We start from the raw sequence: 20,446 nt of genomic DNA, 5'->3' as shown, positions 1-20,446 counted from the left end.
GTCGTTACGGTAGTAGAGGGAGCCAAGGTTTGGACCGTAAGGTCTACTGGGTTAGAATGACTGGTAGTGGGTGACGCTCCTCCTGTCCCAGGACCTCCTATCACTGCTCCCCCAAGGACACCCACCCACTGTCAATCTATATCTTCAAGTGAAGAGATGGCATCAAAGCGATTACTAAGCTGGATAGAGAAGTCTGGCCTAAGATAATTACGTTGGGCTGTTCGGGCATCCCTGTGTCTCTGTTGATAAAAGAAACAGAGGGGGAGTATGCCAATAAGTGCCCCCTCAACTGGCGCATGACCGACCGTCTCTAGAATATGACGGACCAGACCCGGGGACCTGAAGCTCAAAACTACGCAATCCCCTTTTAAGGTTTTAGCAGATTGCCCAACCCATTCAATCCGCCTAGCCATTTTAAAATCCTCGAATAAGCCATCCCCAATGTCAGTCACTTTATTCAGATAGTGTAGGGCCTTGTTTTTGAGAGAAGACCAGTGTTCTTGTGTGCCCAGGGGGAGGGGGGGAACATTCCCCAGGATGATCGTATAGGGGATCGCTTCAGGGGGCAGGTGCAAATAAGAATGCCTCGAATTATGACCAACGGCACTGTTAATATTCGTCCTCCGAGGGCTCTTTGGCACAGATGAACCTTGGTTAGAGATTGACTCAACATTACTAGGCCCAATTGGGTGGGTGGTCCTTACACTTCCAACTATATCTACCCCAACCACATGTGAATTAGCTTGTGCCTTGGCACCACTCTGGTCCTTATGAGTATGAATATCCCCCACCGAGGCCAAGATGGTACCAGTAGTTGCTGCCCTAGAATACAGGGCCTGGTCCTCGTGTGGTAAACGTGCCAAGGCATCCTCAATACTAGCTAGCCTTTGGTCGACAGAATCCAGTCTTTTGATGAGTGGCTCAAATAAAGCGGCTAATTGCTCCTTTAAAACAGACGAAAGGTCATTTCCACTCACGAGATAATTAGAGTCTGTAGAAGCTTTAGAAGGGTTGTCAGAGGATACAGTACTTGAGCTACCAAAAACAAATACCCCATTCGTGGCAGAGGATGGAAAAAGAGGCTTTTGTTTTGTGGTACTACGCCCCTTTCTTGCTTTTTTCTGTGGCGCTTTATTAGAACTCCCCACCACTTTCATCCCTCTAGTTGTGACTCCAGTGGGGGGGCACGGGAGACTTGGTGGGGGTGGCGAATGGTGCTCAGAGTTAGTAGTAGCTGGACTAGATGGCCTAGACCGAGAACAAATGGTCGAAGCAGCTACTTCAGGTGATGACCGGATGGTATGTAAAAGCGCACATGACGTGGACCCCCCCCCCCTTGAAATCCTGGGGTCTAGAGAAATTCTTCGTTCAGTGGCCTCTATTTCGTGAATTAGGACGGATTCCGCTCTTTTTAGGAAGGTGTCCAAGGTACCAACCACCCTGTCGCCCGTTTTTCGTTTGGACATTGCGGGGGTACTTTCCAACCCTCAAACACAGCTACTACAGCAAGGAAAAGGGCAAATAAAATACAAAACTAAGCACTCCTACCGCAGGTGCCAACGAGTCAAAGAATGTAGGGGTAACTAAGGTAGCCCAGCCCAGCCTCTTCTGGCCTTGAACGGCCCTGCCCTTGTCCCGGGCTTCTCCCGGCACGTCCCGCACGCGTCCTCGCGGGGCGAGGGACCAGGCTGGCCTTTATGCGCCTCCTGGCGCGTGTACAGCTGGCGTCCTGGCCCAGGGGATCCTGAGTGTTGTGGTTTCCAGAACCAGCGGAGCCAAGCCCGGACGGTCCTTCGTCCCGCTGACGGTGCTGGTAGGGGGGGGCGGAGCCAAGCCCGGTCACAGTGCCACAGGAGCAGCGTGGAGACAGGAGAGCCGCGAAACCAGGTAGGCAGCGGTAAAAAACTATTAACTAATGTATATGCAGACATTAGTTAATATATCAGGTTACACAGGTTCAATTAGTAACGCTAGGGAATGCGATTTTCTAATATGTAAGAAAGGGAGATGGATACATTCTTTTAAACTAAATGGAGAAGAGAATTTTCAATACATGTTTCATTTCCCATTTACTACAGATGTCTGGTTGTGCGCTGCAAATTTATGACACAAAGTATTCGATGTTTAGAAAAAGAAGAGAATTTTTCTCTCTAAAAAACAAGGTGTGTGAAGTTTAACAATCATTACTATCGTTTATTGGAAACTGTTAATTTATTAAGTTTATAGAAGTCACTGTTGCCTTTTTCATTTGATGAGGGGTGCTATATATCATTAGTATAGGAAGTGTCTGTATTAGAATCAGATCATTTAAACTAAATGTTTGTTGTATCACATGGTTTTGGTATATTGTGAAAATCGGGTGTAAATTGTATGTTTATTTGTTTATTATTACAGCCCTGATGAAGTCCTATGGGAAGGACGAAACGCGTAGGCAGAAAGGCTGTTGATCTATAGAAAATGCAACTGTGATCTACAAATCGATTTTGTATTGTTGATTGAAGCAACTCGTTGAAGAATCAGCAAATTTGAAAAAAATAAAAAAATAAAAGGTTACTGTAACCTGAAGGAAAGATTTCATGGACTCTATTTTTTGATGTTCCTTCCTAACTGTACTCTGATGTGAATGCTAGTCTAACCGAACAATGTTCGGAGGCCTTGTAATAGGTCGGTTGGACTTGCAGAACCCGAGTCGGTTAGAAACGACTCAGAAACAGATTAAGTTGGAAGAGTTTCTGAAGGACAATGTAATCGGCCCCTATATGTTAATTATGTAATGACCTATATACATGTTAAGCATAAATATAAGGATTGTATATATTTTAACAACGAGTAACATATTCATTTGTGCATTAGTTAAGCATAAATATAAGAACATGTATATATATATATATTAATTTATAAATAATATGTGCATTTTTTACAGGGAGATGTAAATATCTGAATACATGCACATTATCAAAGTATACATGTTTACAAACACATGTAAATGCACCATTGTTGCCTTGTGCATGCTGTTGCTGCACATTTGTATTTTGAATATAGTGGTTATGTAGGGAAGAACCAGTTCTTATGTAATCTTCTGGAGATAAGATGGTTATCCGTGCATCTTATGTTTGAGTGTAATGAATTCCATTGTTGAACAGAAAAAGATGCTCCACCCATGTTTTTTTCTTGTATGTTGGGATTTTGAGGCAGGCGTCGATCTGGAGTGGAGGTTTCTTTGTTGTGTGTATTTTGTGATTTTCTTTTTGATGAAAAGTGGTCCTGTTCCATGTATTGTTTTGTGGGTGATACAAAGTAGCTTGAAAGTGGATCTTCTGGCAACTGGTAACCAATGTACGGCCCTTAAGGCAGAGGAGATGTAGGCTTGTGGCTTCATATGAAGGAGTAGCAGTGTTTTGAATTTGTTGTAGTCGTTTCATAGTTTGTAGAGGTGATCCATGGTAGAGGCCATTGGCATAATCAAGTTTAGAGAGTACAGGATAGGTATTAGCTTAGACCTTCTTTGTGTGGAGATCCTAAGTGGGGGAAGATGTGTTGCAGAGTATTATTGTAATGAATATTGATTTTGCTAAATTATTCACTTGCCATTTATGAATAGCTTAGAGTCCATGGTAATTCCAAGGGTTCTTACTTCCTTGGATACTTTAGGAGGTGGTCCCAGATCACCAGGTAGAAAGTGGAAATCATAATTTTTCCAATTGTCACAGATGAGTATTTTAATTTTGGACCCTTCAATTTGAGATGGCTCTATGTCATCCACTGATCAACGGCTTGAAGGCAACTGAAGATTTTAGAGTTTCCAATGAGTTCAGGAAGTATTTGTGTGTCATTTATGTAGTTCTAGCTGGTGAGCTGAAATTCATTGATCATTGGTACTTACTTTAAATAGATATTGAAATGCATGGGTGAGATGATAGAGCCTTGACTGACCCCTGCTTTTATAAATTAGGGTTTGGATGACAAAGGAGGAGTATGGATGGCATTTGTTCTGTTTTAAAGGTAGAATATGATCCAGCCGAGAGCAGTCCCCTCTATTCTCACTTCGTAGTATCTTTGCATTAGAGGGTCATGATCAACTGTTTAGAAGGCAGCTGAATGGCTCAAGAGAAGGAGTGCAGTGACCCCTTTGCAGTCTACTGTGTTGTTAAGGTCTTCGCAGATGGCAATTAGGACAGATTCTGTGATTCTTCATGGACGAAAACCTATTTGGAAGTCAGAAAGTATGAAGTTATCAACCCCCACGGGTCAGGTGCCTTGTGGGTCAATCTGTAAAGCTTTATCTGGTGTTCAGGGGGACTGGGAGCTGTCCCTGAGCACAGAGTCTCCTTCGATACACACAGGCCCAGTACACACTTCATAAGTCCTATTCAACCCTGCAGGTAAGGCCAAAATAAAAAACTACTAAATACTGCTTTTGCAAATTTAAAAACCTTATTTTTTCTAGTAAAAAATTTGTGCTATATTCACTTTACAAACGTAGGGTTATATTAACCAAACGTTCAGGCAGCACAGCAAGCAAGCAGGAATGTGCCATATTTAACATTATATGGCCCATTCCTGTCCTTTCCTTGCATTGGTGCACAAACAGCTGCCTTGCCCCAACACAGGCATCCTAGCACCATGGTGCATGGGTGCCTGCTTTTCAGACAGGATTGTTTATGTGTAGGAAGGGCCACCTTCCTGCACAAAAACAATACTCTGAGGTGTTTTCCTCTTTCTTTCACACATAGAAAAAAAACCAAGTAGAAATAAAGATATTTCTCCTCATTACACCTCACCTGGAAAGTATTTTGACTCATTTCCTGGTCTATCAGTAATGGTAAATCTGGGAATGCGCCAAAATCCATGGGTGGATGCATGGGTACACCCACGCTCCACCCATGGCATAGGTCCCTGGGTCAGAGTAGCGCAAAGCTCCGATTTGGGTTGCGTTGCATGACTCTAGATATTTCAAGCCATGCAGGGTTAAGCAAGGGGACATTGCGTTGCTTGATAATTGTTACTTAGTAGTTATGTCACCTTTGCACCACATGGCGAGGTGCAAGGACGATGCCACTGGATAATAAAAAATGCCCAAAAATGTTTAACCACAGAACAGGTTAAGCAGTCTCTTAAACACAATGCTTAGTGTTGTTTTTGCCTTTTTAGATTCTAGAAGGGGGAAGGGCATTACGAGGATTCATCTTTTGGTAGCCTTCGCAGTTTATGTGTCTGATAATATTATTTTAACTGATGTTTACAAATAAAAAACATCGAAATTCACTCCAATTTCTACAAGTGGGGTCTTCAAAGGCAAACACCACATGAATATTTGCCAGCTTGAGTTTTCCACAAAAAGAAAAAGATTAAGGGGTCCATTAGGATGTAGGGCGGTGGCACCACCGCAGCACTGGCGGTGCAGAAAAATGCCTTTTTCCGCTCGCCACCAGCAGGCATCACGCCCGCCATATTTATATGGACAAACATAGGCCAATTCTAGACCACTGCGGTGCGACGCGCACCGCCAACAAAGTGTGCCCGCCACAGCGGCGGTGGGAGCCAATGGAGACTCACCACCGTGCGGAATAACATCTGCCCCGCTCCACAAATTAGGATGACTCAAGCAAGCAGACGCACGCAGCGGAGACACCGCCCAATCAGAGACGGCGGAAGCTCGACAGTGGAGCGCAAAACCAGATTCCCGGTCACAACCGCCATGGACCCAGCTCTACACGTCTTTCTGGTGCTGTACCTGCTACATCACGAGGAACTCATGGACAGCAGCGGATAAGCAACAACACAAACCAAACACACAACACATGGGCTGACACAGGGTCCAAATCCACATCAGACACCCTAGGGGGGACAGGGACACATCCACAAGGGCACCCACACATCACCCACCTGCCACAAAGTCACCCCGCTGGATCCTGGAAACACAGCTACCGCCACCATGCGCAATGTCCCGGTCAGGTCACCGCAGCGGCGAACACAAGCAAATACATGTGCACAATGCAGAAGGCAGGGCCAGTGCCAGGCATGGGCAGGGCACAAAGACCACAGGGCCACACTCCCTCCCACCACACACTAGCACACCCCATGAAGGCACATGTCATGTGGCCCTCCTGTGCACCCCATGCACAACAACAAGCCAGGGCAATCGACTCTCTGCACCACACAACAAACAATCATGGAGACAGACACTGCAGGAGTGGCTGCACAGGAACACACAACACACAGCACAGTAGCACAGGGCCAGGGAAACACACACAACACCACACTCAGGGAAATATAAATGAGGACAAGCAACAAACGAACACATACAAGGAATTAACATCCAAATGGATACACAGCCTGCACAGTCACACATACATACCACAGACTGAAACACACACACATACATACCCCACATGCCAACAGCAATGGAGCACAAGGAACAGAGCACAACACCCTCACACCATCAAAGCACACATGGCTGGCACAGTCAGTGAACACAAACCACAGACAGCACAGTGCAACAACACAGGGAGACAGCAAGTCAAACCACGTATAGGTACAATGATGAAAGGAAGGCCCTGTAGTCAAACTGTGAACAGCCACACATCCATACAACTACTTCACAGGAGCACACCAGCAGCACTACACACAGGGACCATCTACACACCTCAGGACTGGCAAACACCAGTAAGAATCTACACACATACCCCCCTCACACCAGCAGTACACAACACCAGTGCCAAACACACTGAAGGCTGGCAACACTTGACAGTCAATACACACACATACAACCACACACCCTGGGCTAAGGCCACAAACATCACACACACACACAGGGATGCCACCACAAATGTGGAAACAAATACAACAGACAAACACATAGCCCAACAGAAACACACACAGTGCCACAACAACAACAACATACATGCCCTGTGCAGCTAAACTGGGGAAAGTCAATGGGGGCACAGACACAACAGGAGTGCACAACCTCATAACTCAGGAACAATGCACAGACAACATACCACAACACACACAAGAAGTGCACTATCACAGAACAACACAGCCACAGCAAACAAACAACAGATACACAGGCAGAAAAATCACATAGCAAACACAGCAGGACATCAGGGGATGCACACCAGGCAATCACAAGGCAACATACACACACAGCACTGCATGCACAACAAGCGGTATGTGCACACCAAGCATACCAGACACACACAGACGTCAGTGACAGAACAGCAACCCACACAGCACCATACAGCACAGCACAAAGACAACAGCACACCCAGGAAGTGAAGCAAAAACACAAACAATACATACATCCAACACAACCCAATAGAGGCACACATCTGGGACACAAATGTGGAAACATCTTGACCACAGGACTGTGCAGCACACACAGTTGAACTGCATAGGAGCAACCATGACTGACAAACAGCACCAGAACATCACACATGACCCATTGGGGAAATGCCCTGAGTGACACTTTGACCCTGGACAAAGAAGTGCACCACAAAGCACAGTGGCACAAATGAAGTCATGGGGAGGCACACACATATAAACCAAGGGGACAGCTCACACCTAAGTGAAGTGTACTGCATGTCAGTAGGGGACATGGCAGGAGTGTACCATACACAAAGAGAGGGAGTGCAGACCCACAATGGGTAGGCAGCAGATGCACAGATAGGGGAGGGCATGACAACACACACAGGGACCATATGACAGCAAGGCATGAGAAAACACAACCACAATGGCAGTGTGGAGCAGCAGGTCTGCACAGTCCTCACAACAGCAACAAGACACATGGATGTACAACAAAACACAACACTGACTTGCCAGTAACACTCTCTGCATACTCACAAGTGACAAAAACAACAAGTAGGAGTCAGACAGAACTACAAGGACACACCAACACACTGCACAGTGCACAACATACAACTCACACATGGGCATACAACCCCATCCACAGGGATGAACAATCAAAACAACAGGCACACTACTCCTGGCTGACACATGTGTGTGTAGTTGAAACTGCAGAGGCATGCACGCATCAACACTTCCCACAAACTCACCCCCTTCACACTGCATACTACCTGGCCATCCAAGAGCACAAATGGAAAGTAATCCATGGGACTAGGATGACTGGCCATCACAAGATGACCACACACATACACCACTGGGCACACATAAAGGAAGAACACACTTACATGATGACCATGGACAGCCTGCCTGCAATACTGTGTGCAGAAACCCACTCTGTGCTGGCAGTGACCCCCCCTTGACATGTGTACAATAGAGCCAACATGAACCAATCATGTAAATGACTACTGCTAACCATTCGAAATTGCCACCATTGCTACCACAAGTATCTGGGTCAAGCAGAAATGAAGACCCTGTCACCCCTAAAAAAAGGAGAGTAAGTGAGCCCAAACATTGACCATGTTGAAGTGCCACACAGACCATGTGGCAGAGTAAACCATTTACACACAGCAAAAGAACTTTATTCAGTAAGGACACTGACAAAATAGACAATAGGGGTGGGTGGAATATGAAAAATTGCCTTTCGCAAAACTTGGCGAAATGGCAAAAAATCTCGGCGAACACGCAAAATTTCGCGTGCTCGCGGAGATTTTGGGCTGATTAATGCGTTACTGAATTTGACCTTCAACTCGGGCACCTGCTTTATTTATATCTGTAAGTGCTTCCTGTTGAGGTTTAATTTTTGCGACAGGAGCATCGTGCCAGAATGAATACTACCCTGCATATACACCCAAGAGGATGCCACCGTTTTGTGCAATACCTCTACTCAACCTGAGTACTTTCTACTGACTAATCAGTAAGGGCTACCTCGTTGGATAAATGTATAGGGCTTTTCCTACACTACAACTGCGTAGAGGGCCAGAAGAGTTGTCTCCCGTGACCATGTGTGTCTGTAACTTTGCCACCGCGCCGACGGGCATAGGGGTCCCTCGAGGGAGCTGTCCATCATAGTGGGGAAAGGGCGGGAAGACGTTGCACACCGCTGGTGTGTGGGCTGGGGCCAAACGGGTGGGGCTTCCATGCAGTTCACATGCCTCTTGTTTATAAAGGGCCAGAGAACGATCAGAGCAGCAGATGAGGAGACAGAACCTCCTGGTGTCAGGAACTATACGGGGATTGCGCTCGAGAAACTCATCGGTGCACAGAACTCCATCAAGGATTACAGCAAATTGTTGATGGTAGATATGGGGAGAAAGCACACCTGCCTAGCCTCCACCATGCTCACGAATCTTTTCTGCTGATTAATGCGTTACTGAATTTGACCTTCAACTCGGGCACCTGCTTTATTTATATATGTAAGTGCTTAATAGACAACAGGAGAAACTGTCTTTATTCACATATTGCACAGATAGGTACCATGACAAGACAAGAGCAAGGCACAAGATGCAGAGCATGTCCATGAGAAGCTGCACAGGCAGAGGGCACACAGCAGTGAACGACAAGGCCAGTGGCCAGGACAAAGTGCAGACTGAGTCCATGAAAAGCTGCATGGGAAGGGGGCACACAGCAGTGAACGACAAGGCCAGTGGGCAGGACAAAGTGCAGACTGACTCCATGAGAAGCTGCACGGGCAGGGGGCACACAGCAGTGAATGACAAGGCCAGTGGCCAGGATAAAGTGCAGACTGAGTCCATTAGAAGCTGCACAGGCAGGGGGCGCACAGCAGTGAATGACAAGGCCAGTGGCCAGGACCAAGTGCAGACTGAGTCCATGAGAAGCTGCACAGGCAGGGGGCACACAGCAGTGAACAACAAGGCCAGTGGCCAGTCCAGGGTGCAGACTGAGTCCATGAGAAGCTGCACAGGGAAGAGTTCAAAACAGCAAAGAGCAACAGGACCAGTGGCCAGACCAGAGTGCAGACTGAGTCCATGAGAAGCTGCACATGGAAGAGTTCAACACAGCAAAGAGCAACAGGGCCAGTGGCCAGTCCAGGGTGCAGACTGAGTCCATGAGAAGCTGCAAAGGGAAGGGTCCAACACAGCAAAGAGCAACAGGGCCAGTGGCTAGTCCAGGGTGCATACTGAGTCCATGAGAAGCTGCACAGGGAAGAGTTCAACACAGCAAAGAGCAACAGGGCCAGTGGCCAGACCAGAGTGCAGACTGAGTCCATGAGAAGCTGCACAACGAAAGGTCCAACACAGCAAAGAGCAGCAGGGCCAATGGCCACTCAAGGGTGCAGACTGAGTCCATGAGAAGCTGCACAGGGAAGAGTTCAACACAGCAAAGAGCAACAAGGCCAGTGGCCACTCCAGGGTGCAGACTGAGTCCATGAGAAGCAGCACAGGGAAGGGTCCAACACAGCAAAGAGCAACAGGGCCAGTGGCCAGTCTAGGGTGCAGACTGAGTCCATGAGAAGCTGCATGGGCAGGGGGCACAAAGCAGTGAACGACAAGGCCAGTGGCCAGTCTAGGGTGCAGACTGAGTCCATGAGAAGCTTCAGAGGCAGGGGGCACACAGCAGTGAACGACAAGGACAGTGGCCAGGACAAAGTGCAGAGTGAGTCCATGATAAGCTGCACAGGCAGGGGGCACACAGCAGTGAACGACAAGGCCGGTGGGAAGGACACAGTGCAAACTGAGTCCATGAGAAGCTGCACAGGCAGGGGGCACACAGCAGTGAACGACAAGGCCAGTGGCCAGTCCAGGGTGCAGACTGATTCCATGAGAAGCTGCACAGGGAAGAGTTCAACACAGCAAAGAGCAACAAGGCCAGTGGCCACTCCAGGGTGCAGACTGAGTCCATGAGAAGCTGCGCAGGGAAGGGTCCAACACAGCAAAGAGCAACAGGCCCAGTGGCCAGTCTAGTGTGCAGACTGAGTCTATGAGAAGCTGCATGGGCAGGGGACACACAGCAGTGAACGACAAGGCCAGTGGCCAGTCTAGGGTGCAGACTGAGTCCATGAGAAGCTGCACAGGCAGGGGGCACACAGCAGTGAACGACAAGGACAGTGGCCAGGACAAAGTGCAGAGTGAGTCCATGAGAAGCTGCACAGGCAGGGGGCACACAGCAGTGAACGACAAGGCCAGTGGGCAGGACACAGTGCAAACTGAGTCCATGAGAAGCTGCACAGGCAGGGGGCACACAGCAGTGAACGACAAGGCCAGTGGCCAGTCCAGGGTGCAGACTCAGTTCATGAGAAGCTGCACAGGGAATGTGTGCGACTGTACATTTGCATGGTCAGCAACACAGTCAGGGGGCAATAATGTGCAGTACAGGCCCACCTGTGTGAGAGACAGGTGTGTGAGGGTGACTACCATGGGCTTTCAAGTCTTATTGAATAAATTCCTGGGTTTTTGTAAGGATGGGAAACTGGAACTGAACACCACGAAAACTAAATTTATGGTGTTCGGTAAAACAAGGGGTGGTATTCGAAAGGTTAAGATCATGCATGAACCTCTGGAACGTATAAAGGATTTTGATTACTTGGGCATAGGCATAGGCATAAGTGAATCACTTAGCTGGGGTTATCAATTGAGGAAGAGCTACTTGACCTTATGCCAAAGATCTAAATCAGTATTAAGATTCTTTAAACAATCTTACACCCAACCCCTCTCCCCGGCCCTTGAAATATACCGTGCAAAAACCCAGAACGGAGCTCTGTATGGAGCAGGTATCCGGGGATTCACCCCTGTATCCCAGCTAACTACCTGCGAGAACAACTTTGCAAGGGCTCAGATTGCACTACCCGTCACAACACCACTTACCCCACTTTTTTATGACCTTGGGCTAAAAAGAATCAATGACTTGGCTGCCCTGAAACCCTTAATTTATTGGCTGCGCCCATGGACTACTCCCCAATTAACTGAATATCGCAACTCTTTACGGGAGGTCCTGGCACTTAAGGGGGCAAAACAACTTCCCTGGTTCAAGCATATCGCTAAATGGTGCAAGTCACTGAACCTAATGGGTCTATGGGAGAATCCAGAACGGGCTACCGGACGTGACATTCTGTCCCTTAAAGCTATTTACTGGAAGGTGGTGGGGGAGCACTACACTAATAATTTAGCTAGTGGACAGCTAATTTTTTAATTATAAAATCCTGCTCCTCTCTTGAACCATTCCTTGACTTGATCTCGCCTTCACTTGCTAAAAGCCTATATGTCAGGTTTAGGTATGGTAACCTATTACTGAAATTTCCAGGGAAAGGGGAGAGGGGTTTAGTAATTGACACCTGCCCTGCATGCTGCGAAGCTGACGAAACCGAAGAACACATATTGTTCGTCTGCTCAAAGTACAGGCAGCTACGCAGGAGATGGATTAGACCTATTTGCCTTAATATTGGTGTCAGGAAGAACCAGATCGCGTTTAGAATTTTTAGAGCAGACACTTCTGGACCAATTGTTTTTTCCCTTAGTCGTTTTCTGTTATCTTTTTGGTTCATTCGTAAAAAATTCCTCTGTTAGTTATGATATTATTTTAAAAATATCCTGTGTAGTTATGACACCATTTTATCTTGTTTTTCTTTTTTTCCTTTCCCTAGCCGATTTATATGGTTTATTTTTCTTATGTTTGTTGGTTGCATTGCTCCTCTCCATAAGCATGCTTAGACTGATGGTACATGTATTCATGTTCTTAAATTGATTTGATATGTCATTTGTATTCACAATTGCAATGGTCTAATACTATTTTTATTGTTGATAAATTTATGTTTTATATTTTGTACACTTTGATGGTTTTTACAAATGACCGAATAAAGATATGATGATGATGACTACCACTCAGACTTGGCTGTCAGGCGGACTGGGAGCTGGCTGTGTCTGGGGTACTCTCGGGGCACTTGACGGGGTAGAGAGCAGAACAGCTGAGGTAGAGCTATCAGTGGCTTTGCAAGCCGGAGGGCTGCTTGGACCAGGTGGTGTAGTGGCACGTGGAGGTGGAGTCATGCAGATGGGAGACACGTTGTGGCTGGGAGATTGTGGAGTGGTGCCCTTCCACTTCTTGGGGATCCTAAATGGCTTGCATGACTTTGGATCAATGGGAAGTGGTGTGGACACAACAGGCACACTCACCACCACTGCTGCAGCAGGTGCAGGCGCTGGCAGCCCCTCTGGTGATGTGCTGGAACCAGCGGAATGCTTTGAATGGCTTCTCCTCTGCCCCCCTTCCCCTATTTACTAGGTGTTACCCCTACAGTGCCCTCCGGCCCCTGCTTCACGGGGCTTGGAATGGGAGTCAAAGTGGTTGGTGATACTGCCTTGGAGCCCTTCCTAGGTGTACCCTTGGCATGCACCACCTCCTTGGTGGGCACACACACTGTACGATTATCTATGCGCAATGCTTTAGGGGCAGGAGAGTCCTTGGATGGGGATGCCACTGAGGCATGTGTGCCTGAGGTCTGCTGCTTTGCTATTTGTCCACTGGTGTCGCCTGACGGGCTTTTCTCCCTGCGCTCTGGGGTGCCTTTGGTCTTCTGTGGGGATGGTGTCAGCACCCAGGACCGCTTGGGTTGCTGCTGCTGTGTGCTCAATGTGCTGTATTGTGACTTTGATGTATGTGGACCGTGGTTACTATCATCAGACGTGGCCACTGCCAGGGGGTAGACAAAGGGACAGTAGCTGGACTGTAAGTTGATGACAAAGCCTGGACTGTCCGGTGCAGCCCACCCACGTCGGAATGTATGCCCTCCATGAAAACAACCACCTGGGCCAATTTCTTGTTGTGGTCAATGAAGGCATTGAGGAGAGCTGTCTGGCCTACACACAGCTGGCGCCAAAGGTCCACAGACTCAGCACTGATGGCAGCAGAGGGGACAAGGGCAGGAGCAGCGGTGCCAGGGGTGAAGGACACTCTCCCCCTCTTACTGAGGCGGACACGGGCAGCACCAGAGGAAGTGGCTGGGAGGGTGGGCAATGGCCGCTGTGTGGTGGAAGTCGATGCAGAGTCCCCTTTCCCTGTGCCCTCCAACATGGATGCATCCCCGCTGGCATTGGATGATGCGGTGCTTTGCGTCTCAGGCTGGGACTCCTCCAGCAGACTCCTGTCCCCCTCTGAGGCGCTGGTGACATCTGTGTCACTGGGCTCCTGGGCAGCTGTGGTGCTAGTTTCACCCCCACTGGTGTTCGTCTCCTGTCCCTCCGTAACCACAGGTGATGCTGCATGAGAGAGAGAGATGTAGGGTCAGGTCAGTGGCAGTAACAGAACAAACATATGCAAGCAATGCAAGACAAAAGTTGACCAAATCTAAATGTTGCACACCACCCTGTGCAATCACATCGTGCCAACTCACTACATAGACTCAAGCAGTGCGTGGAAACTGGAAACTCAGGCATGAGTGAGCCATGTGATGTCCACACAGCACAACAACCTGCTTGTGGCTCTGTTCAAACAGACACACAACTAGTTCTGAGCACACCTAGGGACATGATGGGGGCACACTACTTGTTGCCAATGACAGAAATGGATGGAACAGGAGGGGACAACACAGACCCAGACTACAACATGACAGTCCACAATGGACATTAGCCCATGCCACCCACCATGCCGTACATTGGGGACAACATAATGCTGCACATTGCTGTAAGATGTGTAGGCCTCCCCAATATGGGTGCATGCAATGGACGCATTGATGTACGCACAGTCAGATTGGGCACACTGCAGTTCCCTCCCATGGGATTCCCAAGACTACACCAATGCAGAAGAAACCTGAAGAGCACAACTCAGAATGTAATGTGAAGTCACAGCATCCACATCACCTTTGTAAGTACAGGTAGGGCAAATACATGCCACAGGCACCCAGGCCAGCAGTCACTTACATGCCACAGCATCACACTACCAACATCACATAGGCCAGCGCTGGCACAGGCTCTGTATACATGCAGCCACTACCAGCCAAAGTCAAACTCCCCAAATGCTCACCCCTGGCTTGCTGCTGATGCTCCTTCAAATGTGCAAACAGCTCAGGCTGTGTCACCGCCAAGATGCGCCCCATTAGTGGTGTCATGCTGCGCCGTGCCAGACGCCCAGTGCGAGGAAGCAGCCCCAAGGTCATCTCCACCACATTCTTTGCCAGCCGGCTGATGTCGCCCCATCTCTTGTGGCAGTGGGTGTGCCGTCGGTTTGCGACCCCCAGAGCTCACACCTTCGCTGCAATGGCCCTCCACACGGCCTTCTGCTGGTGTACCTTGAGCTGCAGGCATGGGAGACAAGAGGGGGAAATGATCAGTGACACAGTGTCATGTACAGACAGCTATCAGTATAGCAGCACGATATAAAATCATCGCATATCCAACGAAATTGGCAATCAGAGACTATAGTACAGCTCACATGGGACACTTGCATGGGAAAAGCTGATGTTAAAGCATGCAGGTGTGAGGGGGAACACAGTCCCTGCACATCTCACACACATGCAGGATGCCAGCACTGAAACACCCATGTAGCCTGCCCACATCTCCAGTCCATTGTTGGCTTGAGCAACACATACATCACATGTCAACCTGTGTTTGGGGGTGGACTCACTGTGTCCAAGACTGCGCAGCCATCAATGTCCCTGTCCTGTGAATAGATGAATGTGTCATGGTGGTCACATTGAGGGACATGATCGCACAAATACAAAATGCCATTCACAAGGGCAGTTGCGTGAAAAATACAGTGCTGAGATGGCCCATAGCTGGAGTGCAATGTGAAAAGACTGATGTCATACTCTGTAAGTTAAGTGAGGTGTCCTTGTCTTTGTAGGCGGGGACTGTGCAGGCCAGCTGGGCTCACACTGAGATGGACTACAGGGGCACACACAGCCATCCAGCCAAGCAATCACTGTCCGGACTACAGCATGAACAACCTTCTCTGTCACTGTATGGCTGACAACACAGGTCACTCATACATACATGCGCAGGGAGGGAAAGCTGTGGCATTGGGTACACACACCCTCCCACTGGAGACACCATGTCAGGCAGTGCATGACACTACCCCACACTCCCAGGCACATACTGCATCAGTCCAACTACATGTGTGGCCCCCACTACCCTACCCCACCACTGTTGAAGACTTACCACGACATTTGGGACACCATATAGCCTTGGGTACTGTGTGAGCACCTCGTCCACCAGGACCTCCAGCTCCTCACTCGTGAAGGGACTGGCACCGATCTTCTCTGTCCTTGCCATCACTGTGGACATGAGACAACAGCGGCGGAATTGGGTGGTGAGGGGTCTCAGGCAGCAGTGTCTGGAGGCAGCAGCAGGTGAGGGGTCTCAGGCAGCAGTCCCTGGAGGCAGCAGCAGGTGAGGGGTCTCAGGCAGCAGTCCCTGGAGGCAGCAGCAGGTGAGGGGTCTCAGGCAGCAGACTCTTGGAGCAGTGGAAATTTGAGGCTCACTCCCACACATATATAGTCCCATGGGGTCGTTTCAAAGGTGCCAAGCTGCAGCAATTGGTGGTCCAGGTCTGCCTCTTTCAAATACATCCAATGACCACCTACTGCGATCTTCAAAATTGCATCATGCCACCGCAATCACGGCTCCCATTGGCTGTAAGGTCATGCTCTATGGTGGTGACACAACGCTGGGGCCTGGGGTGCGCTACCGCGATGGTGAATCTTCCAAATGCAGCCAATGTCTGCCTCCGCGGAGCACGCCTACCGCGATCTTCAAAATTGCATCATGGCACCCCTATCGAGCTTCGCATTGGCTCCATGGCAAGCTCCATGGCGGTGACACACCGCAGGGGCCCGGTGTGCGCTACCGCGATTTTAGTGGCGGAGCATGCCAACCGCTATTTCCACATGTCTCCATGCGTATCACTTCCGCACTTGTGTGAATGGGGGTGCTGCTGACACACCGCTGGGGCCAGGTGGTAGCTACCGCGATTTGGGTGCCATACATTGACACAAGGCTCCACCATTCGGGCAGCGGAGCATGCCAACTGCCATTTTCACATGTCTTCATGCCTATCACTACCGCACTTCTGTGAATGGGGGTGCTGGTGACACACCGCCGGGTCCAGGCAGTAGCTACCATGATTTGGGTGCCATACATTGACACGAGGCTCCGCCAGTCAGGCAGTGGAGCATGCCAACCACCATTTCCACATGTCTCCATGCGTATCACTTCCGCACTTGTGTGAATGGGGGTGCTGCTGACACACCGCTGGGGCCAGGTGGTAGCTACCGCGATTTGGGTGCCATACATTGACACGAGGCTCCACCATTCAGGCGGCGGAGCATGCCAACTGCCATCTCCACATGTCTCCATGCCTATCACTACCGCACTTGTATGAATGGGGGTGCTGGTGACACAATGCTGGGGCCAGGCGGTAGCTACCGCAATTTGGGTGCCATACAAACAGTGCACAGTGCCAACATGTTCAATGGCACATCATTGTGGACACAATGCCAATGTTCAATTTTCCCACTGATGACTACACATGCCATATTTGTGTGTGTGTATCGTAGATTGGCCTGTACCCACTCACATGTCACTGATGGATTTGATGTTGGTGTAGGCTGGACAGTGTTGTTCTGGACTGTACAATGTGTACACATGACAATGTGTTGAGGTCCAGTGACAATCACAGCGATGCTCATCTCAATGAATGATGATCTATTTTGCATTGTCTCTCATGTCTGCTCATGAACACATTCGTCATTTCAGCGCCGACTGTGGTCATTGTGTGGTGGATATGTGCTAGGTAGTAATGACGCATTAAGGTGTGATAGGTACAGCAGCTAGGTATGTGACAGTGGTTTGGATTAGTTACACATATGCTGGATGCTATACTCCCAGGCGTTCCCATGTGAACTGTGGCCATATCCCTGTGTGCATTCACATTGACCAAGGTGGTGTTTGAGGTACTTGTCTTGTGTAAGTTGACAGGTGTGCCCTTTGTGTAGCTGAAGGTGTCCCTCCATATAAACTGGTCTGTTAGTCACTATAGATGTCAGTCATTGTTGTCGTTCTGTCATCCAGAACATGGTATGCTGTGCACATCTCATGATTTATTGCATTGTCATGTACCCACTATCATCTAAAATAGGAGGAGGCCAAATTTGACTCGTCACTTGACAGTGCTGGAGGACATGGAGGATGTTGCGATCATACGGAAATGCCGCCTGGACAGAGCCACCCCGAAAATCCTTTGAGATCTGTTGGAGCCCCACCTGCAGCCCTGCAGGACATATCCGACAGATTTCACCCCTACTTATAAGGTGATGGCAGCCCTGGATTTTTTGCCACTGGATCGTTCCAAGAGACAGTGGCCAGCGCTGGTGGGATGTCACAACTGATATTCAACATGGTGCTGCGTGATGTACGGTCCGCCATGATGCTATACAAGGACAGATACATCCATTTCCCCAAGGGTGCTGAATTTCCAGCTGTGAAGGGAGACTTCTATCCCCTTGGACACATCCCCAATGTTGTTGGTGTCATTGATTGCACCCATGTCGGTCTTGTTCCACCACAGGCAAGAGAGCACATGTACCGCAATCGCAAGCATTACCACTCCATCGATGTGCAGGTGGTGTGCCTGGCAGATATGACCATCTCGCATGTGTGTGCCAAATTCCCATGCTCGACCCATGACTCCTACATCCTGTGGAACAGCATAGTGCCCCAGCTGATGGCTAATCTTCTTCCCGAGCATACATGGATTGTGGGTGAGAATGCCTAGTCATGTGGCGTGCTGTGTGTGTGACCTGCTGCCCTGAGCCTCTGCGACGTTGAAATGTCTATTTGTGTTTGTCATACCTAGGTGACTCTGCATATCCCAACCATCCCTGGTTGCTGAGCCCACTGTGGAATTCCAGGTCCCCGGCTGAAGTCCGGTACAATGAGGCTCATGGGAGGACACATCGCGTGGTGCAGCGTACTTTTGGTCTGCTCAAGTCACGTTTCCGCTGCCTGGACAAGACTGGAAGTGCACTGGTATACTTGCCCAGGAAGGTGTGTCAAATTGCAGTGGCATGCTGCATGCTCCACAACCTAGCCATTCACAAGGAGATTCCCCGGCTCCTGGATGATGGTGAGGACCCAAGGCCCCAGCCTGCAAACCAAGCCGTGTCCAGTGATAAGGACAGTGGAGAGGAGGAAGGTGTTGACCAACGTGAACAGCTCATCACCCGCTACTTCACTTGATGGTGGATGTCAATGTGCAAAATGCCCATTGTCTGCTGATATTGCTGTTGTCGTGAAGGGGCATGTGAGAATTGTAGCATCAGCCAGTTGTAGACTCAGTGGTGGATGGAAATGTTTCTGGGACATGTCATTTGGGAACATCAACAGGACGTGTATGTTGACACTTGGTGGCCATTGTGACATGTTCATGTTGGGTTATCCTGATGGTAGGGGTTGTGTGATGTCTGTGATGCCACACCCAGACCAGTGACAGTTGTTCTGTTGTGTTTCCCTAGGTGCCTTTGACTTCTCCTTGCCTACATACAGCCCATGCTCCTGGTACATTGTGATCATGTTGAAGACTGTACATCCTGCAAAAGAAGGAGCAGACATGACAACATGTGTGTGAGGATATTTTATTTACAATGGTGAGATGCGAGGGGGGTGTACATTTCCATTGGAGTGTGGGGTGGAGCAGTGAGTTGACAGTTGTGGTAGATGAGATAGTCGAGTAGTCACCACATTCCTGTGGTGACCCAGTCCAACAGACAGATGCCATTCACAAGTCAGTGTGGGGAAGGACAGTCCAAAAAGTCAATGCAGTGGTGGAGAGGGTTGCCATCATGGCTGGCTCCATGACTGGCATCTGGCAGGTGCTTTGCCTCCAGATACTCCAGGATCATCTTGGGATGGCCCCTTCGTCGTTTGGCAGGGGGGGCCCTGCTGCAGGTCCAGTGTGGTCTGAGGACTCACTGTGGGCGCAGGGGAGGATGGTGAACTGTCATCGTGCGGTCCACCAGAGGGAGGTAGAGGTGTTGTTTGTGGCACATGCCTGTCCCTCAGTACCGCCACTTGCTGGCCAAAGAGGTCCACTATTTGTCCCATGCGGGTGTTGATGGACCTCATCAGCAGATGAGCTCATGCAACAGTTCGTCTGACTGGCCCGTTTGTCCCTGGGCCTGTTCGTATGTGCCCAGGACTCTGGTGATGTGTTCAAGGGAGTGGGTCCCAGCCTCCTTGTGTCCCTGGGTGACCCTGCCCCTCCCACGTGCCGTGCTGCCACAGACCTGTTGCCTCACCACTGTGGGCACCCGCAACCTCTCCCTGCCCTCCCCCGTCGGTGGTGTGTGCTGGTCATCCTCTGGGACAGGGAGGGTGTTGCAGGCAGCACTGGTGGTGGTGGTGGTGGTGGTGGCGGCGGTGGCAGTGGTCGCACAGGCCGTAACAGCAGGGGTCTGCTGTGAAGTTGTTGTTGGCACAGATGTGGTGGGGGGACGATGGGGTCCTGGGACCTGTTGCACCCTGGCACACCAGATGGGCCAGCCTCGAGCTCATCGTCCATGGAATCCTGGGAGTCAACATCCGAGATGCCATGTACC

Source organism: Triturus cristatus, chromosome 3_1, assembly GCF_964204655.1.
Source record: "Triturus cristatus chromosome 3_1, aTriCri1.1, whole genome shotgun sequence".
NCBI lineage: Eukaryota > Metazoa > Chordata > Amphibia > Caudata > Salamandridae > Triturus > Triturus cristatus.
This window is presented reverse-complemented; position numbering follows the sequence as displayed.